This window comes from Crotalus tigris, unplaced genomic scaffold, assembly GCF_016545835.1.
Source record: "Crotalus tigris isolate CLP2741 ecotype Arizona unplaced genomic scaffold, ASM1654583v1 scf7180000020943.996319, whole genome shotgun sequence".
NCBI lineage: Eukaryota > Metazoa > Chordata > Lepidosauria > Squamata > Viperidae > Crotalus > Crotalus tigris.
Window position 1 is genome coordinate 223157 of NW_024098271.1, and position 18089 is coordinate 241245.

Here is an 18089-nt window from a genome sequence, read left to right on the forward strand (position 1 = left end):
CCTGCTCAGGCAGGAAACCCTATACCATTTCGGACAAATGGCTGTCCAGTCTCTTCTTAAAAACGTTGTGGAGGACAGTGACTAGAAGCTCTTTTATACCCTGTAGTAACAGTAGTATTAGTAATAGTAATATAGCCTGATGACGTATTATATAATACTTTTACTTGTTAAAATTGTGTAACAATACAGTTGATATTAAGGATATACTATTAATATAATGTATTCTATTCAGGATCAAAATATGTATACATTATTCTAAAAAGTTGGATTTTATAATATTGTATAAAATATTTGAAATTATATTTCTATTAAATGTATCAAAATATTAATTAAATATGTCTATAGGCATAGATAGACTGCATTGGATGTATATCATTGGCCAAAATTATCTTTCTGACTTAGGAATAAAAGTAATGTAATTAAAATGCATAGAATAGAATAGAATAGAATAGAATAGAATAGAATAGAATAGAATAGAATAGAATAGAATAGAATAGAAGCTGGAAGGAACCTTGGAGGTCTTCTAGCCCAACCCCCCATTCAAGCAGGAGAACCTATACCACCTCAGACAAGTGACTGTCTAGCTTCTTAAAAATCTCCAGTGATGGAACGCCCATGATTTCTGGAGGCAAGCTGTTCCACTGGTTAATTGTCCTCACTGTCAGGAAGTTTCTCCTTAATTCCTGGTTGCTTCTCTCTTTGTTCAGTTTCCAACCATTGTTTCTTGTCTTGCCCTCTGGTGCTTTGGTGAATAACATGACATACCCGTAGACTGATATATATCTTAAAAGGGATTCTAACATTAATTCCTTTTAGATATCTTACAGATATATAACCCAATGAGATTTTTTTTTTGTGGCAGGACAAGGTTTATCAGTTGTCTCAGATTGAACTAAAGTTGCTTCTGAAGAGAGTGGTTTTTCATCTATCAGATTTTGCACTTTATCATTGGGCTTTTACTTTAATATTAATATTCATTTGGAATGTTGATTTCATTATTATCCCCTCTGGGTTCATTTAAAGAGCTAATATGCAGCTTCTTTGAAATCTTGGTAAATTTTGCAGTCAATTTGCAGAAGCAAAGATTGACTTTCCCAGCCTTGAAAGCTGCTGTTCAGATTTAGTCATTAATTGAGAAGCAGTTAAATTTGGACCTAGATTCTCATGACAAATAGACATTCTGGAGTAATTCTAAACTGAAGAAGAGGAAAAACTTTTTGTTGTAAATCGTGAGCTGAGCAAAAAATTAACACTTTGAATTACTTGATTAGCAATTGCTATTTTAAGGACATTGAGAGAATACATTTTGAATATTATTTATCTAAATCATTGGATATTGGCACTTAATACAATTAAAGTCAATAGTTGTTACAAAAAATACCATCTGAATGTTTTAGTAGTTTCAGAGACAACTGTAATGCTTGAATGTTTAGATCTATATTTGAATTATAATCAACAATTCAATTTTATATGAAACTAAAATGTGTTGCAGGTTAATACTAATACTGGCTCTCTCTCTACACACACACACACACACACACACACAGAGAGAGAGAGAGAGAGAGAGAGAGAGAGAGAGAGAGAGAGAGAGAGAGAGAGAGAGAGAATCTGTCTATATCTGTTTGTCTATATCTGCCTGCCTGCCTACCTGCCTACCTGCCTCTATCTATCTATCTATCTATCTATCTATCTATCTATCTATCTATCTATCTATCTATCATCTATCTATCTACCTACCTACCTACCTACCTACCTACCTACCTATCTATCTACCTATCATCTATGGAATATAAACTTGAATATCCAATTTTGGAAAAATCAGTGGATTCAGGTTTTAAGAAGTGTTGAATATACTTGATGGCTTGTATGAAGTCTTCTAAAACCTTGCTTTGTGTTCATTAGGCTTTCCCCAAAATATTTTAAAAGGATAAATATCAGATAATAAATTTAACGTAATAAATTTGAGGGCTTTGTAATTCCTATGATTTGATCATGTTCCTTCTTGGTTTCAAGTCATTAATATGATAATTTTGATTAAAATCATAGTAGTTATATACTAATATTATATAATGTGTAGTTTGATATCTGATTAAGAGCTCTGGCCCTACGGAGCTTAGGGCTTAATTAAGAGAATCATATTGTGTTAATAGAAAGAAAACAGCCCTCTAGATCTTGAAAGTACATTCAAGAGATGTGCTGTTTGTCTGTTTTTGAAATGCCTGTCTTTTACAAATAGAAAATGGAGCAGAATGTCTACATATAGTCTAGATATAATAATATATAAAGCTAGTTATATATTAATACTATATGATCATCTTTTTCCTTTTTACGTTTAATTTCCTCATATGTGTGTAATTATTGCTGGTATATCATGTTTATTAAATTTTACTAATAGAACAAACCACAAAACATCCTCTAAAGTCCTGGGTGTAATGAAAAATAATTAATCATGATGCCTGAGTAACTATGTATCCATCACAGAAGGGTTTGCGTTTCCCAGATTGATAAATTCTGGTTCCATTTTGTGAATGGAAGTTGCTGTAGAATTCTAATCCTACCATCTTTCTGTGTATATTTTTTGTTTACTACTGTAAGAGGATCCTAAGGATTCAGTATAATTTTCTTCCTATTAAAGAAATAATGTCACCAACAAATAGCAAGCCATGACCTGAAAAGCAGAATCTCCTCAGAAAACCATAGTGTCTGGGAGCTGTTATAATTGAACATGTTTTATATCACTCTGTATGCCATCTGCAATTCCAGCCAATTTTATGTATTCATTTTCTTGGTTTTCATCAAAAAGAGTAAAATTATTTCATTGCAAATGGAACAGTGGCTTGCAATGTTAATGTGAAAGATGATATTCATAGTAAACAGGAATAAAAAAACATAAAAGGGGTTTGGAATGCAGTCTCTGGAATATTGCCAGTTCCAATGACTTTGGCTTGTTTCTGGAGCTACGTAATTTCAGATTTTTCAAGTTGTTGTCAACAGTGATCATAACTTTTGAAAAAAACAATTAGCTGTTTTCATTAAATCCTCCCCGTAACACACAATTTCACCCAAACACTGATTGCCATCTCTAGGCTTCAGCATTTCAACATACCAAAAGTGCTACAGCTTACAGCAACAAGCCTAAACAAGGCAAATGTTGGTGCTTGTTCATGCTACACTTTTCTCTGAATGGAACGGTTGTTTTTCCACTTTTCCATCATTTACTCTCTGAGTTAAGGCTGTCTTGGGCATGTTTAATCTTGATATGGTAGTTCACTTGATTCGCTGCCATGCACCAGAAGAACAAATGATATACCAGCGCTGATGATTCATAGTTAATGCAGTCAGGATTCCTGAATTGATGCAACCAGTAGCAAGTCAGATCTCTAAGTCTTTCTCTGCAAATAGTTCAAAATGTGATCAACTCTAGAGCTGCCCGTGGCTTTCAGATGGACTGTGACAGTTACATCCGGTCTGATACAGTATTTGGTGTTCCCATCTGAGTCCTTTTTCTGCATGTATAAATGAAAAGCAGTCTTGTTAGTGCAGCTGTCTTCTAATAGCAACAGAGGTAAGAATATCTCTATGTTATTGCAGTTCAAAAAAGCTTTTTTCAAATGCTTTTACATTTCTCCATCTGTATTTTCTTTGTTTGTGTGTGGATGTATAGACTTTAAACAGGCACAATTGGTTTAAAGAATCTTCCCAGAATCTGATTACAGTAATCAATTTTTCAGAGGAATGGCTATCAAAACAAAAAAGAATTTTAGAGAAAATGGGAGACATATATTAAAAAAACATATCCACCCACTCACAAAAGTCCATTGTGACTTTTTAAATTATTATTATTCTGGTGGTCAGTGGTCGGTGGTCAGTGGCTCCTACATAATTTCCTACCAGATTTGTAGAGGGGGGTGATTACGGGGGAGGTCATAAAAGTCAAGATAATAGCCACAACCATGCAGTGCATGTAAAAAAAAAGCGCGGATTAAACCACATTGTTAAACCTGGTTCAACAGAAATGAGTGCAGTTTTCAGGCATAGTAGCCTTAAGCAATCAAATTTCTTGAGGCCTTTCCTGAGAGGATGAATTTCAAGCATGCCAAGATGTAAGTCCAAATGAAAAAGAACAAAGAAATTAAGAAACAAAAATATGAAATACATCTCTAAGAATTATTTATGTAATTTAAATGAGTTATATGACTACAGTTTTCCAGTAGTGACTCGGGGTGTGTGTATCAGATTAAAACAATAAATGAACAATCTAAATTGACAGTGTCTGAGATCAAATCTATGATCCCAACGAAAAAAGATAATCAACCAGAACTTGCCTACCTTGGCTTGAATGCTTGGAGGAACAGTCCGATCTTATTGAAGACTAACAAGATTGGGGCCATCTGATTTCTGGAAGAATGTGTTCCATAGGACAAGCACTGCCACAGAAAAGACATGATCCCTGACTCCAACAATATCACATTGGCTGGTGGAGATGACCTAGACTAGAACAACCCCTCCCTGCTACATCTAATACAGTACATCAATCAGAAACATTGACAGAGAGGTGGCCCTAAGCCAGTGGTGGCGAACCTATGGCACGGGTGTCAGAGGCGGCACTCAGAGCCCTCTCTGTGGACATGCGCGCCTTTGCCCCAGTCCTAGGCCTTCAGCTGGGTTTTATAAAACCTTTTCGCTTTAGGCCTTCGCCGTCGTGTGCAAAAAAAAAAAAAAAAAAAGGTTCAATCAGTCAATTTCAACTTCTCGCAGGGAAAAAAAAGATCTTGCAAAGTTGGAATTGATTGAACTTTTTAGTCCCACCCAGTCTGCCATTACCACCGCAGCCATGCCAACCCAATAGGCCACATCCACCCGGCACCTGACGATGCATAAGTGGGTTTTGAGTTGCAGTTTGGGCACTCGGTCTCTAAAAGGTTCACCATCACTGCCCTAAGCCATGCATGGCTTTATGGAGTGATAAGGAGAACTTATAGTTGTACCCAAATGCCCACCAGGAGTGATTGAATTATTATGTTTCTATAGCTTATCTCAATAAAATACAGGTAATCCTCATTTAGTGACCACAATTGGAACCAGCAGCTCCCAGCCCTGAGCACATTAGGCAAACAGCTGGTGCTAGTGCATTTTTTTAATGTGTATTCCCCATTGCAAGCCTGCTTACTCTCTTATAATCCCTTCCTCTCCAATTTCTTGGCTCTGCAAGGGTGAGGGGAAAGAAAAGAAAAACAGATCAGGCACAAGTCTATGTATACTAACTGTAATGGCAAACAAATGGCAGTAAGAGAGAGAGACACTGCAAAGGTTTTTTTTCAGCAGTGATGTAACTTGGACAATCACTGAGGTAGGCAAATTCTATCTGCATCTTTAACCTTCCAAGAAGTTTATTTCTTAGCCTGGACTGCCTTCTAGGGTTGTGATATCGGTGTAATGGGAAATTATTATAATTATTTATTAAAAGCTCCAAACTGTCTGAATTGCTGTATTTTGGACCACCTGCAGCAGCTTCCTAATGCTCTTTAAAGACAGATCCATATAGAGCATATTAGAATAATCCAAACAGGAAGCAGGAGAACCTCCAAATTGTGGACCAACTCAGACTTCAGTCTTCTGCTTATAAATGTGAGACGTTGAGGAGCTTAGCCTTTTATTAGGATGGCCACATTCTGATCTCATCAAACAAAAAGAGGATATCTTGATGCTTATTAAAGTTATGAGATGTTTGCAGAATCTCTTAGTTTAGAAAAGGTTAGCTGCAATTCCGGGTCTATTGTTTTACAAGATGCCACCTCTTGAATTAATAGCATCCATCCATTCAACAGTTCCAGCAATCAATCAATCATCAATCAATCAGAATAGAGCTGGGAGGGACCTTCTTCTACTCCAATCCCTGTTCAAGAAGGAGACCCTATACATTTCAGACAAGTGGCTGTCCAGTCTCTTCTTAAAAACCTCCAATGATGAAGCACCCACAACATCTGGAGGCAAGCTTCTTCCACTGGTTAATTTTTCAGACTGTCAGGAAGTTTCTCCTTAATTCCAGGTTGCTTCTCTCCTAAATTAGCTTCCATCCACTGTTTCTTGTCCTGCCCTCTGGTGCTTTGGGAAATAAGTTGTTCCCCCCTCCTCTTTGTGGCAGCCTCTCAAAGAGGAGGGGATGGATACCCACAATACCACTACCCACGAGAGTTTGCGCTTCAGCGACGTTTTCCTTTACTCGAAAACAAGGGATAAAGACCCGTCCTTCTTGCCTTCCTAATAAATAGCCAATCGCTAAAAATCCACTTCGGGGCGCGCATAATTTAATCCTAGGTCTGTCTTCTGATAGGCCCATTCGCTACTGGATCGGCTTGGGAGGGAAAAGCATTACTTTGTTACAGGTAGGTTGATTCCCCGCTCTCGGACCGCCTCTCCTTGAACGCCTCCCTCGGCTCGGCAAAAGGCTGGAAGGCTCAAACAAAACCCTTTTCCCTCCCTGACAGGCTTTCCGCGTGCGGCCCCTATTGTCACGCCGCATTCTAACTCCAAAGGCCCCGCTGTTCATCGCCGGCTTGGCTCATTGGGCCGCGTCAGTTTGATTGGCCGGTCGCGCGACCAATAGCCATCGGTTTCCAAGGTGTCCTCTCGCCCCGCCCTTCGCAGCGCTTGCTGTAACAATATGGCAGCAGTTGCTATTGGCAGAATGGCATCGTGAGAACCGCGGCGGCGGCGGCGGCGGCGGCGGCGGCTCCTCTGCAGTTGGAAAAAAGCCATCGTGTGCCTGCCCTTCTCGAAGATCTGTGGTTGCTGCGGCACTCCGGTAGGCTGCAGCGTCCGATCGGTGCCTTGGCCGGGAAGAAAGCAATGCTTGGTAGGTACATCGCTGTGGGTTGACTGACTTAACTGGCCGAATGAATGAATGAATGAATGGAAGCTCCGGAAAGAGAGAGAGAGAGAGAGAGAGAGAGAGAGAGAGAGAGAGAGAGAGAGAGAGAGAGAGAGAGAGAGAGCACTCCCCCCCCCCCATCCGTCCTTCTACACCAGATTCCCCGTCTCTCTTTTCCCCAGTTCCCTAGCGCAGATACGAGTGAGGCTGGCCTGCGCTGTGTATTGTACGCATTTCTCAACCGAGCGCGCTGAATGGATGTTCGTCGGAAAGGGAACGCTCTTGAGTGTGTGGCTAGGAAAGGTGCTGGATGATCGAGAAAAGAGAGTATCTTGTGAGAACGGGAGGTATGCCTACAGCAGAAGCCCGTTTTATCCTATCTGTGCAATAGGAGCCTCTGTGGTTAATACCAGTTTTGCGGGAGCGATGTCCTCTGTGCTTCAGTTTAAGCCTTCCGTGCTCTCAGATTTGAGCCGACATCCTTGTCGGCCAGGAGGGGGGTTAAGAAGCGGGATAAAGCCTCGGGAAAACCTCTGCTGCCGTGCTGAAGCGCGATGTGGCCGCTCAGCACAACTGCGAGAAAAACATTCGCATAATAGTGGCGGGGGTGGGGAACGGGGGGGGGGGAGACAGCCCGAGAGGAAGAAAATCGTTCTTTCGGAAGGGCATAATTGCACAGATGGATCCGAAAGAGCCTTAGTGGTAAGCGCTTTCCCCGTCGTCTTATTTGCATTTCAAATGCTTGGAGATCAAAGCCAAGAAACTACTCGGTGGAGGTAGCCGATGTTCTATAACCTGGGACATTCCTGTGAATAAATCCCATTAAACACGGTGGGTTTATTTCTAAGTAGATGGGTGAAGACTACACCGTTCAGGATTGGCTCTTTGGTTTGCTTGTATGTCGCACTTTCTGGGTTTTGGGGTAGGAGGCTCTTGAACAATTTCACTATTGAATTTGTGACAGCACACTGGGTCAGAGACCTCTATATGGTATTAGTGGAAGGATTGTGGATCTTGTTGCTCTCCTGAGAAATGTGGATGTCAGATTGCTGAGCATTTCTGTTTATGTTGGCACATTCCAGAGGTTTCTTTCAGTGTTCTAATAAATTATGTAGCTATGCATGTGATCATCTTTGAAGGTCTGATTAAACAACAGTAGGGTTCCCCGGGATGCTCTGTGTAATTCAGCTTACTACATGAATGAGTTGCCTCTCATTTTTTGGACCATAAATATTACTGACCTACCTCACAGCTGATGTTTTTTTTTGTTTTAAAAAAACCTATTGTTGTGTTTGTTTCTTTACTTCAGTTCTATAACACTGTATCAATGAATCCATTTTATAAATAGCTCTAGATGAATGTCATGGGCAGTAATAAGATTTAAAAATTAGCATAAACTGGCCTCTAGCTCACTTGAAAGATACTTTTTATCACAAAAGCACAGAGATAACACTACATGCTTTTGTAGATGCCAAACCGCTTTATATGTTCTTAATATATAGTTTAAAAACTATAGTCTGCAGAAGTATATTTTCAGTTCTTCTGCTTGGTATATTCTGTGTTGTCCAGCCTATTCTCAGATGAAGTTTTCAGTGTTTAAGGAACATATTAGTTGCAGATGGTCTAGTGCCTAGTGTGTTTAGCTATGGATATGGCGGGAGGCGGGGGAGAGGGCAAGGGAACACACACACACACACACACACACACACACACACACACACACACACATATATTGCCACTGTTTCCCCTCTCCCTGTTGCACATCATGCTAACCTTTTAATCATAGTTTGTTGAAAAAGCCATTATTGTCTGGGTTCACAAAGTAACAAGATTTACAGATAGTAGTTAAGTTAGTATGACAACCCAAGATTGTGTACATCATATTATATTTTAGAGGAGTGTCTGAACTGAATAAAATTTTGCCTAGTGTTGCATATTCTCACAATGTATAATCAAACTATTTTAATATTTATGTTCTAATCTTTCAGACTTTGTTCAGATGTAGGAATGGCATTATAGTCTATGCATTACTAAAACTCTTATGTTTGTAACCTTTAATTGGGGAAAATAATACGGCCACCATTTTTGAACCAAAGTACTTCAAATGGACTAACTTACAGAATGTATCCCAAATTCAGAACCCATGACTCCTATGAAATTAAAATTTGGCAAATTTTATAAAACATTTTATGACAAAAACAAATACTATTAAAATGTTATGACATAATACAAAATGTCATAAAACATTTCCTATGGTCAACTCCTGACTGTGCTACTTTCAAGGCAGATATACCTCTGAAGATCTCCCTGAATTTTTAAGAACTTTTCTATTATATTAAAAGCTCTGCCATTGCTGAAGGCTTTAAGGCAGGGGTTCTCAACCTTGGCAACTTTAAGACTTGTGGACTTCAACTCCTAGAATGGGAGGAGGAATTCTGGGAGTTGAAGTCCACAAGTCTTAAAGTTGCCAAGGTTGAGAACCCCTGCTTTAAGGAATCTGGTAAGGAAATATCTCTGAAATGATGACCCAATGGCTCAAGAGCTCTGAACTGCAAAATAAACTTGCTGTATTTGATATTTTCACTGCATGACTTTGCTACCTATTTCTACTATAGAAAGTCTCTAGATCAGTGGTTCTCAACCTTTTTAATGCCGCGACCCCCAACCGATCGTAAGTCAAGGACTACTCAAACGGTCGTAAGTCGAGGACTACTCAACTGGTGCAGCACCGTTTGCAGAATGGGGACTTTTGGCGGGCTCAGCAGGGCAGAGACAGCCTGGACAATTCCTATTGGCTTTTGAAAGCCAATAGAATTAGACTCTATTCAAGAGAGTCTATTCCATTGGCTTTCGAAAGCCAATAGAATAAAAGGGAGTAGCACAGCTAAGGAAAAGGGGAAAAAATGGCGGACTGCGTTGTTTGGTGACCCCCATGAAATGGTCGTTCGACCCCAAATGGGGTCCCAACCCACAGGTTAAGAACCACTGCTCTAGATAATGGGCAACTTGGATGAATGAGTTTTGGATTATCGTTATACCAGAGCATGGTTATACAATATTCAAAAAAGAGAAACTCTCTTGGTTGAATATCAGATTAGAAGTTCACTGCTTCTTGAATTCCATGTTATCAAAGTCCCAGAGCTGACTGAAGGTCTGTTATCAATATAACAATATGGGGAGACAGCCTTCAGTGCTGGGAACAAATGTTGTTCATGAATTGTATGTAATATTTATGTAAAACAGCCTATGTGGGCTTTCTTTCCAGAATATTTTAAACAAGAAGCTTTCCCCTTATGCAACATGTTAGGCTGAATTGTCAGATGATATTTATTTACCAGACACTGTAAGATCCAGTGGGAGCCTATTTGTGGAAGTAGAGCTTTATGGCTCTGACTTTGGCTGGGTGCAGAGGCATCTGCAGGGTAGAAAAGTGGGGGGAAATGAGACATGGGTCTGGTGCCAGGATGCAAGTGCTTGATTGGGTCCTTTATATAATGATGTTATGTATGTTTCATCATTTTGACATTAATGTGGTTGTTATGGACATTGCTGGCTTGGTTCAGACTGGGCTAAATGGTAAAAGGTTTCAGTTTGGCTTATCTTGGTATGCAAACTCAGGCACTCCTGTTTGTGATCAATGTTTTATGACTTTTCTTAAAATGTCTGAACCACTATACTTTTCAATGTCAAAAACTTCCACACCCTTTGGTAGGAGTTTAGATATCAGGAGCTCTTTGCATGATGACTTGAAGTAAAAAGTTTGGTGAATGACCATATGGTACCATTTTACATTCCTGTCACAGCTTAACCAACTTTAGTTGGTTTATTAAGCCTGAGTTTATCAAGCCTGAGCTCAACATTTTGAATATATCAGACTTTTATCCCAAGATTTCTCATGAGCTATATGCTCTTGTTTTCATAGTTCCACAAATCACAATTATTTTGGGTTCAGTCAACATAAAAAGTTACATTGCTTAATTAAGATGGGGTACTTAAGAGCAAAATAATAGCACCCATTCATTAACCAAGCTTTTTAGTGTTATGCAAACATATCACAACTGATAACATGGAAGTTAAGTTTATATCTCACCACAAATCATTAATGAATGTTGCTGTTGTTATTTTAAGCATAGAGAACTCAAAAAATCTGCTTCCTTCTCTTTCCAAAAATAAGATTTGCTTTGAAATACGTAAGAATGGAAACAGAATACAGAACTTTGGTTCCTGGCTTAAAGTTGTTTTTCAAATGAAAGACACTGACCTGGATTTTTAATATTAAAGAAATGTTAACTTGTCTAAAGACTGTGTACTATGTCAAATTCACACACTTTTGAATATTGTGTAATTTCTGTGTTTAAGTAGGCAAGGTTAAAAATAATATGATTTATAAGGGCATTTGATATTGTTGACGTACAGGTGTTTACTTTTTATATCACACATTATTCAACAGCCAGGCATTAAGCGTTTTGCCAGGGGGACATTTGTTGCTTTAAAGATTTTTTTGTGCATGTGGGCTACTTAGTTCATGATTAGATAATTTTTTCTTGTGAATTATTGAAATGGATAGAAATGAGTAGTAGGTTGGACTGGAAGATTTCCGAAGCCTCTTCCAAACCTTTGATTTTAAGAAACTCAGCATCAAAATATGGAAAATGATTCAAAAGAATAAATGAAATTAGCTGACTTATTTATTGTAAGAATTCCAGATTGGAGAAATTAGCCTCTCTAGATTTCAAACTTGCATTAATACTTCTGAGGAGAAGACTTTCCCCTTCATAGTTACTGTGTTTCAGTTAAACCTTCTGTTAGGAAATTGAGTGAGGAAGATCGACAACATATAAGCACATCCCTTCACTTATTTAAACATGTAATTTTATTTAATGTATGTATTAACAAAATTCACATACTGTGCTAAACCATAGTTTAATCATTTCTTTAATAAAACATAGTTGGTTGTGTCTGCACAGCACACGTAGCTATACACCAGTGGTGGACAATGTGGAGCTCCAGGCTTTATATGGTAAGCTTCCTGATCACATAGTTGTGAAGGTTTTTTTTCAGATAAATTTAGCATATTCAAGGTAGGGAACTTGTCACCTCCCATTTATTGCTTAGCTACAAGTCACAGCAAGTGTAGCTATCTGAACGCAACTCAACAACATCTGGAGGCCACATTCCCAACCCTCCTTCAGCAGCATCCAAAAAGCTCAGCCCAAATAGATAAGAGCAGGGGCAGCTAATTCTTAGTCCTCAAAAACTTGGTAAGGGCAAAGGTGAACTTCTTATTAAGAACCTTTAAAAATTGAGAACGGAAATGTAAACATTGTCTGGAATTTAAAAAAAATACCCTCTTGCTATTGAGGTGTATTTGTGGATGTTTGCTCTTCACCATAGATTGAGTGGTGCTTGTTACATGCACATTCAAAGGTTACCTGCCCCCCCCTTCTTTCAAAACCTGCTTAAGAATCTGATTATCCCCCTCTTTTCTCTCCTCTTGCTGCCTACAAACTCAGTAGTCAGTTTGAGCCCAAGATGCTTTTTAAAACTATGGTATGTGTGTTTGTGCACACACTAGATCAGGGATAGGCAACCTTGGCTCTTTTATGACTCGTGGACTTCAACTCCCAGAATTCCTGAGCCAGCCATGCTGGCTCAGGAATTCTGGGAGTTGAAGTCCACGAGATATAGGTGACTCTGAAGATATGCCTAAAATACTGTTAGTTACATGATAATGAAGAATATGTTTTGAATTTTAGTTAAGAATTACTGCCATCTGTGCAACATTTCTTAATTTGTTTTAAAACTGCATCAATGGAGGTGATACTGACAAGTGTAGCTACCTCGGCAGAATGACTAAAGTTTAGTAACAGAAGTCAAAGTTCTTGTCTCCATAGCAACTGTTGCCGGAGCCTCTTTAGATGTGGATAACATTCTGCTTTTTTAAAAAGCTTAGTTTTTCATGCTTTATCACGTCAACTCCTCCTCCCTGACCAAATCTTGCTGTCATTCCTCCTACTCTTCTCTCTTTTCTTCTCTTTTCTTCATCCTTGAGAACCCCCTGCTGCTTTTTGTGCTACCTCCTACTTCCAACAGCTCTGTGATGCATCACTACTTACATAACAATTGTCTGTTGTCTTCTGTGGGCTTTATTTTGCAATTGTTGTACGCAGGGTCCACAAATAATGTGTTATGATGCTTTATAGATAGGATCTTAGCTACAGATGAACTAAGACATTTTTCTTCTTGATCTAATAGATTCACATTTATGCTTTTGAGCATATATCCTTTTCTCTTATGAAGGGCTATATTTGCTTTTTTGTTATTATACAGTATATTCAAACTTAATTTGACAAGCATAAATTCTAGAATAGATATTTTTGCCTTAAGAGGAAACTTGAAATTCTAGCCTCAAGGGATCTCCACGAGACTATCTCATATATGAATAACTACTATGCCATCATATCTACTGATCAATCTAGATTTATTCCCAGGTAAATAATCCCATCGAACTGTCTGGGTTGCTTAAGAACATATTCATGTAAAAATGTACTGCAAAATATATTTTCTGACTGACAGTTTTCAAATTCAACAGCAAATTAATTGCAGTTTGAATGTTTGGAATGCCATGATAGAATTTCCTCAGTACAGTCTGAAGAGGTAAAATCCCATAAGAAGATGTTGCTATGTGGCTTCTTGAATTGATTCAGTGGAAGATGTGATAACTTTAAAAAAAGCCCTACTATGGAAAGTGGAAAGATCTCCTTATCTATATTTAGCATCTAGGTCTTTGATAATACAGTAGTGCCCTATAGAGCCCTCTTAAAGGTAATGAGATACACTGAAGTAAGTATGTAAGATTGTAGTTACAGTCTTGAAATGATTTTTTCATGAGTTTTTCAGCTTCAGCCATATTCCTTAGTTGAATCATTTCCATATTTTTGATAAATTCATTTTGCAAAATTGGGATGTATTCTTGTTAGTTGGGAACTTTACTCTCCGAAATTCTGGAAGATGCTAGATTGGAGATGCTGCTGTACATATTTTCCTGAGAGTAAGTCACATTTAATTCAGAGGACTTATTTCTGAGATTTGCATTTTTAAACATTCCTTTCATTAATGTGTTCACAATGGTGTTTTGAAATTAGTTATTAAAATAAAACTGTTTTTATTTTAACTGCAATAATTAAACTTCAATAGATTCTGTAATGCAATTTTTTAGACAGACTAAATTTATTATCATAATAGTTCACAATGTTAACATTATTCCCTCCCCTTTTAAAATTAAATACTTTTGTCTTCCAAATATATTGAAGTTCAACTGCCATAATTACCCAGCTACCATCCTGATGGAGAAATATGGGGACTGGTCCAACATGACTGATAATATCAGACTGATATTAACAATTCAGCAGTACATATTTATGTAATTATGTCTCCAAAATATTGAGAAATTACAATGCATAATCATTAAAACAATTTCCAAGTTTAGCTTCAAATGTACTATTCTTAAGTGGAAGTTTTACTTGATTTTTTTCCTTTCCTTATCAATATCTCCATTCATTTTTCTTGTGGTAACCAGGTGTATAAATAGACTGTTTGTGTGAATCTATTCTTCTGGCTCTTGATTTTAACCAGAGTGGAGATATTATAGATAGCACCTTTAATGACATTGTTTAAAACTGAATGAGATTCCTAAATGGTTCTTATAATCATTACAATTACTTAGAACTATCACCAGAAATGAATAGGCTATAAAACTTTGATTTCAATAGGGACATGTAACATGATACATTTTCAAATATGATTTTTTAAAAAAATATTTAAATTGCTCACAAGAAAGGATTAGTGCAGTTATCAGCGATTCTGTGAAGTCTGAAGGCTGCTTTAACTTCATAGGCAGAATTCCTTAAAAGCTTTGATTGAAAAGTATTACTACACATTATCAATCAGGGGATCTGAACATATGTTTTTTTTTTCTGTTAGTAGGTTTCAACTCAATCTGCCCTTCATTTGTATGTCCTGTCTACAAATCCTTATCATTCATAACTGGTTCAAGAATTGTCAAGCAGAGAAAACAAAATCCTTACCGTAGGAAAAATAATTCTTTCCCCCTTCCCCGAAATGAGTTAGTGTGTATCCAGCAAAAGCATTAATAGAGATGCACATAGATGATATACTTCAGTGTCTCCAGTGGGGTAATTTAATGGTAAATGAAATCTTAGCAACCTGATGCCTCAAAGGCTATTTTTAATGCAAGTATGACCTCATGATACTTTGGAGAAAATGCCATCAAGAAAATGTATTACCTGAAAAAAAAAGTCACTAAAATCTATGGAGTAGAACTTGGCAGATAAATGAACTTTGATTGCCAGAAAGCATCTCCCATGTATTATCCAGGATTTTAAATGCTGCTCTTATGTCATTCAGCGGGCACTTTGCCATACATTTTGAGATACGTAACTATGAGGGGATATTGGAAACATCATAAGCCAGTCAGAGTACCGGAACAGAGTATTTGCATTGCAGTATTAATATGCTGAAAGCTCATTTAATTTAGTAAACATCAGTAAAATAATGCTTTTTGTAATGGTCAAAAGTCATTGCCTTAATTACTCTGGAAAAAACTAGAACCATCATACATATAGATTCAAGAAATTGCAAAAAGAAAAACTATGTGATAGACAAGGTGGTATAACATTCTTGTTTTCTTTTAGAGCAGAGAGGTAACTTCTCTCAATCAGGCACTTCTAGATGTTTTGAAACTTCATTTCCCAGAATTCTTAGTGATCTTAAGTATACTTTTGCCTACAAATCATATGAAACAATGTAATGAATATTTTGGCGCAGCCGGCGAATATCTTTGACTTTTGTACCATGCTTGCCACAAAACATGACAATAAGCCACAAGAGACTGCAGGAAAATGTGCAGAGTGAGTTATTTGCAGAAAGCACAATCCTATCTTACCATTCAGTTCTCTCAGCAAACAAGCAAGCAATGTACTGTCCCTCTGTGGAGGTTGCCAGGGGGAATAGTATTGTTCTACATACATATAAACATGCATACACAAAAGAGTTTGTACAAAAACTTTTTTACAAATTATTATCTATCTATCTATTTATCTATCTGTCTATCTATCTATCTATCTATCTATCTATCTATCTATCTATCTATCTATCTATCTATCTATCTATCTATCTATCTATCTACAGTATGTATACACACATACACAGCCCCCCCCCCAATAATTTGTATAAGAGTTTTTGTTAGGCTGATTAATAGAGACAGGCTTCCTTTTTATGAGTCCCTCTCTCTCTTTACTAGGGCTATAAAATCTATCAAGCCAGCAGCAGAATAATGGCTTGGGATTGTAATGGAGCTGATTTCTTGCTTTATCATGGAAACCAGACAAGGGAATAAGATTCTTACTACAGATTATTCTAACCTTCTAATTTAGTCCTAAAGGCTGGAGGGAATGGGAAAGAGTCTTTGTTGGTATTAGTAAAGAATTGGGATTCAAACTCTTGATGATATATTGCAGATACTTGTATAATCAATATCTGACATAGAAATGTCTTTAATCATAGAATCAGAAAGCTTCAGTTAGGCCACCTGAGTCCACCTTCCAAATAAAACTTGCTGTGATAAATGCTTGAAGATGTCCTAATCAACATACCAACATTCCAAGATACTTGAATACTTAAAGACATATTTAAACATTTTGGGTTTTATATTGTTTGACTGTCATCATGTTACTTTGCTCATAAAATTTGTCATCGAGGAACTGTAAAATCTCTGGTAGTTTCAAATTATGTCTTATTAAAATTTTGATATAGATACAGACACAGAACTTTTAGTTTTGAACAAATATTTTTAGGGCATCCTCATTCATTTTGAACCGGAAGACACAACTGGTGTCTCACTAACTGTTGTATAGTTTCAACTGAAGAATAGCACACTCTTTCTGTCTGGGATGGTCATCTTTTTTCACCAAGAATGCACTTTGGGAGGGATACATGAGAGTGGTAAAGGAGGAAGGAGATACCTGTCTAGTCAGCCAGATCTGCTGAATTGACCTTTGCTAATGATGTCTCATCAAGATGGCCCTCCACTAACTAGTTGCTTAGCAAACTTTCTAAATTGCTATTGTACCAACCTCCCAATTAGACAGTGTCTCCCCTGCTTTATCTATTCAGTCACCTTGGGGCTGGCTGTTGTTTGATGGGCTAATTTAGATTTCAACCTACTATCCCAGGGAGAGAAATCTGATGTGATCCTGCTTATGGCCACTTATGGTTGTCTTAGTGCTCCAAGACATAGACCAAAACTTATGTACTCCTCTCACTCACCATGTGTCAGACATGAAAGTAATTGGTGAGTGAGATGGGTACATGGTCTATGTCAGGGGTAGGCAACCCAAAACACTCAAAGAGCCACTTGGACCCATTTCCCACCGAAAACAAAACGCTGGGAGCTGCAAAACCCTTTTGTTATCTAAAATGAAGCTAACACTGCATATATCCCTTTTTACCTTTATTATAGGTGTGTGTGTGTGCATATATTAAAGGTAAAAGAGGATATATGCAGTTATCTTCATTTTAGATGTCAAAAGTCTGTCTCTCTCTCTGCTCTCCCTCTCTCTGATCTTCTGCTCACCTGGCAAGCTGGCTTCGAGCTGTTCTCCAACAAGCTCAGGGGTAGGCAACCTCGGCTCTTTTATGACTCATGGACTTCAACTCCCAGAATTCCTGAGTCAGCATAGCTGGGCTAGCTAGCTCTCTCCTGCCCTTCCTGCTTCCTGCAGAGACGCAGCAAAGGGAGGAGCTCTGCCCAATAAGCTTTTCAGCTCTTTTACACACACACACACAGAGAGAGAGAGAGAGAGAGAGAGAGAGAGAGAGAGAAAAAGAGAGAGAGAGAGAGAGGGAGGGAGGGAGGGAGGGAGGGGCAAGTGCTTCTCTCTGTCTCTGTCTGCAAATGGCAGAGGAGGCTGGGAGCCACAGGGGAAAGGCTCAAAGAGCCACATGCGGCTCCGGAGCCGCAGGTTGCTGACCTGTGGTCTATGTCTTGGAGCAGCTGAGGATGATATATACAGAATATCTTTATACTACTAAAACTCTTGTATCTGTAACCTTTAACTGGGCAAAACTGCACTATAGGGCAAAACTTTTTCAACCAAAGTACCCCAGGTGGGTTTACTTACAGAATGCATCCATTGTT

At 38.1% G+C, this 18089-nt stretch overlaps 1 protein-coding gene and 1 long non-coding RNA gene across 6 annotated transcripts in view; one reads left to right on the forward strand and one right to left on the reverse strand.

The window, feature by feature from the left end:
- Nucleotides 1-3394: 3394 nt before the first annotated feature.
- Nucleotides 3395-6469, reverse strand: LOC120319734. Of its 2 annotated transcripts, none has more exons than XR_005559816.1 (4): nt 6377-6469; nt 5171-5205; nt 4330-4427; nt 3395-3506 (listed from the first exon to the last, which is right to left on the reverse strand). It is a non-coding gene; the product is annotated as an uncharacterized LOC120319734 (long non-coding RNA). The 2 variants fall into 2 exon arrangements; XR_005559817.1 differs by lacking the exon at nt 3395-3506 and adding an exon at nt 3582-3739.
- TIAM1 (TIAM Rac1 associated GEF 1) overlaps nt 3404-18089 on the forward strand; it is a 208951-nt gene continuing 194265 nt past the window's right edge. Inside the window, exon 1 of one of the 4 annotated variants that reach the window (XM_039368861.1) lies at nt 3404-3565. The gene's annotated coding sequence lies outside the window, so the exon portion shown is untranslated. Of the gene's footprint in view, nt 3566-6718; nt 6857-7100; nt 7219-18089 lie in introns of those variants that run through there. The other 3 variants (XM_039368856.1, XM_039368857.1, XM_039368860.1) reach the window with 3 other exon arrangements.